The sequence below is a fragment of the Mastomys coucha genome, unplaced genomic scaffold (genome assembly GCF_008632895.1).
Source record: "Mastomys coucha isolate ucsf_1 unplaced genomic scaffold, UCSF_Mcou_1 pScaffold21, whole genome shotgun sequence".
Taxonomy (NCBI): Eukaryota; Metazoa; Chordata; class Mammalia; order Rodentia; family Muridae; genus Mastomys; species Mastomys coucha.
In genome coordinates, this window is record NW_022196904.1 from 161,190,424 (window position 1) to 161,195,214 (window position 4,791).

Here is a 4,791-nt window from a genome sequence, read left to right on the forward strand (position 1 = left end):
ATGCTTACATTTATATGGATGGACTTTCCAGTTGAAAGCTTACTATGGAGTGGGGTCATGGTGGACATGAAGGATGCTATTTAATCTTCCTTGTGGGTTTGTTCTTAGGGCGAGTGCCATCCTTAGCTCCACAGTTCCTTCAGGAAAGTGAGAACTGCTGAAGACGCATACCCAAGGTTACTTAGCCAAGGAGCAGAGCCGAGCCCAGAAGCAGATCTGATAAAAAAGAAATCTAGAGAAGTCACCTGGACACTCATACCTTCGTCCCTGGATCCTTTCCACATGCTCGTTGCATGGGTCCAGGCTCATGGCAGTGGGCCATGCATAGGCCCAGGCTACTCTGATTATCATTTGATCCTCCATTCCTAGCCAAAGCTAACTCTCAAGATCAAAGTTATATAACTTACTTAGAACCCAAATACATGTTCTCGCCTGCCCTTGTATTATTTGAATATAAACTTAAAATGAACAAATCCTTTTTGGCTTGAAATAGTTTTTCTTCCTTGTACACCTTACATTATTTACATTCTTTGTGAACAATCCTTGAGTTAAACATCCAAAATCTCTGCACCCTCCTTTCAGAGAATACCCCTGTGTTAGTTAAGGTTTTACTGCTGTGAAAAGATGCTGTGACCAAACCAAGTCTTATAAAGGACAACAGTTAATTGGGTCTGGCGTACAGGTTCAGAGGTTCAGTTCATTGTCATCAAGTTGGGAACATGACAGCGTCCAGGCAAGCATGGTGCCGGAGGAGCTAAGAATTCTACATTTTCATCTGGAGGCTGCTAGCAGAACATTGGCTTCAAGCAGCTAGGATGAAGGTCTTATAGCACACACACCTACTCACTCCAACAGGGTTACATCTTCTAATAGTGCCATTCTCTGGGCTGAGCATAAAGAAACCATCACAATCTCTGATACACTGACTACTGGGGCTCAGTATGATGTCACCACTGCTGATGGTGGAGGAGAGTTGTAAACGTTCTTGCCCACCAGCTCTGTCTACTTCAGGGGCTGTTAGCCAATGGCACTCACCTGGGGTCTAGATAGTGACGGAATCTAGAAGGTGAATTTCTCTGCCTTATCAACTCCCTCCCTAACAATGTGTTCAACAGAAACAATATAACATTTTATCTTCTTAAAAAACATTGACACTCTTGGTGGATACAATTCGCAACACAGGTAGGGAGGGGATCGTGGCAGACACAAACGCATGAGCAGAGAAAGCAAGCCCTTACATGGAAATTAATTAGAAAGTCTCCATGATCAATGCTGCTATTCAGTTTTGGTGCCACTGCTATGAAAGAAGTTTTGCTTTGCTCTTTTATGGATGGCAAAACAGAAGCCCTGATGGAATTCACTCAGGGATACATGCGAGCCAGCATTCCATTGACTCCTGTTCCAATATTTCACTATCTCCTGGCAAAATGAAATGGTGTGTGTTTAAGTCTTTAGTTCTTCAACATGTATTTACCCAGCACCTTTTGTGTGCTGGTTTTTGAAGAACACGGTGAATAGAACAGTGGGGGAGGAATACCTGACATCCTGGTGATTGTAGTTCACTGTCTGGTTATATGTTAGAAAATTACACAAACAGATGAAAAATTGGAAATTTTTGCTTAAAGATAGTTATAGGACAAGACCCATGAGCTTAGAAAGAGCAGAATGCAGTGACATTGAAAAGTTAAATAAATGTCATTCGCAAAATCACAGCCACAAAAATCCACTACTCTTCCTCCAATCAACTGTCATGCACACAGGATTTAAAGTTCTCACTGACCTACATGCTTTGAGAGAGTGCCTATGTTTTGCTTATCTGTGGCAGTTTCAATCAACTCTGAAAAGAGCTGGATTGCTAAAAGAGCTGCCAGTTGCTTTGGACCCTGTGGTTCAAGCTTGTTGTTGAGTCAATACTTGAGAATAGAGTTTTGTTTTAAAAGAAGTGGCCTAGTCTGATTTCTTTGAGGAGAGCTTTAAAAATTCACTTCTTTCCAGTGATTTTTAAAAATATCCATCTTCATTTGGTTTCCCCTTGCTGTATTAAAAAATTCTGACAAAGGCAACTTAAAGGAGGAAGGGTTTATTCATTCGACTCACAGTTCTAGGCTGCAGTCCATAATGGCTGTCTAGTCATAACGGCAGGGACTTTATATTACATCCATTTGTTAAAGCAGTGAATTAATGCATTAATTCATAGAGACCTCAGCTTGCTCCCTTCTTTTCATTCAATCCAGAGTCCAGCCCATGAATGGTGCCACCCCAGGCAGTGTGGATCTTTGTGTTAGGAATTACTGTTACTGTAATAAAGCACCATGACTAAGACCGTTTATAGAAGGAAGGTTTCATTTGGGGCTTCTGCTTCCGGAGGGTTAAGAGTCCATCACCCTCTGGATAGGGAAGTCTTGTCGCAAGCACCAGGCACGACACAGGAAGAGCTGAGGGTGCACATCTCAAATAGGAATCACAGAGGGAACGAGAAGTGATAGAAGTCTTTAAACTCTCAAAACTCTCCACCAGTGACATGCTTCCTCCACCAATGCCTCCGCTCCTAAGCATCCCTAAACAGAGCCACCAAATGGGGGCAAAGCATTCATGTGCCAGAGACGTGTGGAGGACGTCTCACTCAGAGGATCACAGTCCTCCCACCTCAATTTAAAAATCCCTCAGGCCAACCTACTATGTACAACCCTCCCTACGGCTCTTTTCCCAAGCAGTTCTACATTGTTTCAAGTCAGTAGCCAAACTACTCATTGCCCCAGGCAAACTTACTTGAATGATTAACTATTGATAGAGAAGAAAAGTTTCCTGTAGCCAAAGTATGCTCAAACTTGTGATTCTCCTCCGCCTCCTGAGTGTTGCAAAGGCATATACTATGATCCCCACAACTTCCATTTGGCCACTCTTGCTCTGACCCTATAATTCTGGAAGCATATGCGTGTTTCACAGTCCCCATGTCTTCTCAGGTCTCTTCAGTTCTACCCTGAGGGATATTTACATTGTCTGGGGGAATCAACCAGAAGTGACATTTCTCTGGCTGAGGGCTGTAGGTGGATAAGGTCCAGGTAAAAGCAATGGATCTTGTCTCACGTCTCCTTTTGTTGGTAGTCCATATGCGTTTACGTTGCATCTGTTAAACCACAGTTCTCAGGACACGGGGACATGATTCTGTTTCTCTCAGTCATTTGAAGTGCAGTAGCAAACACCCCTCCAACAACAGGTCCCTGGGAGAGGTTCTGTGTAAGAGGTGACGGAGACCATAGGCTGGTTTCCACCCCATTCATGTCTTGTGAAATTACTAGTATTTTGTGTTTGTTTTGAGTGCTTCAGTGTAAGTGCATTCATTGTACATGCCTTTCCCAGTTGGAGACTATGAACTTTTACTAAGACTACCCTGACACTAACCCTTAACTCAGGTACCTAGGTGAACAGTCCCTCTTTGAAACCCAGTGGCCCACAAAGAGGAAGTTTCCCATGTCTCACCGCATAGAACTCAAGAGGATATAGAAAAGTCAGTGGAACCAAGCTTTCAACTTTGTAGACATAAGATATGCTTTGCTGTTGGAGGAAATGTAAACCTTTGCCCAGCTGTTACTGCCGCTCTAGCCCCTGCTCCTTCCTAACGACGATACTCACATTCTCCCCGAAATTTTCCTGGAAAGTACTTTGCTATTCTGTTGTGAGAAGTTGAGTCGTCGCTCTTGTTAAGATTAGGATTTACAGGAAATATTTGCTTTTTTTTTTTTTTAAAGTCGAGTAGCTTAAACAAAATAAATCTCATTTTACAACATAAGGAAAATATAGAGACAGGCAGTGTCATGGTACAAAGTTTCTTTTTGTAGTCATAGGATTCCTTCCAGTCTGCCCCTACAGCAGTGGAGTCTTCTCCCCTGTGGTCCAAGACAGTTCACACAGTTAAGCATCTGTATACCGATAAACATGTGGGAAGAAAAGATACAGGCATTGTTCATCTTACTTCCTTTCAGGAGATCCCTGGGAGTCTCCTGCTCAACCAACTCGTTCAACAAATATTTTAAAAATACAAATGTGTAAACGTATATGGCTTTCAACACAGACTGTACGGACATCTAACGGATTAGAAATTCAGCCATGTGACTAAAATGAGTGTAAGGAAGCTACATGAGCTATCCAGAGAAAGTCGGAACTTTCCCCACTGGGGCTGAAAAGGTAACTGTATGGATAATTAGCAACCTGTGCAGCACTACAGTTCAAAGACAAATAATATTTACATGTACCATCTTTTCCCTAGGTTTCTTTCTTTTTTATTTGTATACAGAGAAAGAGAGTTTATTTAATACACCATCTTGGAGGCTGAAAGAACGAGACTAGGGCGTCCATATGTTCAGCTCCCACCTTGGCTGTATCACAACACAGTAGATGGCATTGGGATGGAAGCACATTTTGATAGCGACGGATCACATGGAGAGACAGGAGGCTACCAGCTATATGTTGTGTATGCCCAGAGCAGCTCCTTTCTAATCACTCTCTCACACCAGAACTCACTGGGTCCTGCCAAAAGCTTGCTGTCTCTACCAAGATCAATCCCTCCATCGATCTGTTTTCTATGCCCATCTCTTGAAGCTTCGACTTCCTCCTAGGTGTTATACTGGTGACTGAGCTACAAGCTCGTGAGACTCTGGGCTCTGGGAGACAAACCTATATAGGCCTCAGCATATTTATTTTAGAGAAGCTTTGAAAAATGATTTTAAGAATTTCTGGTTCCTCACTTACCTTCACCCATCTCCATCCTGTTTCTTTCTTTTTTTTTTTTTT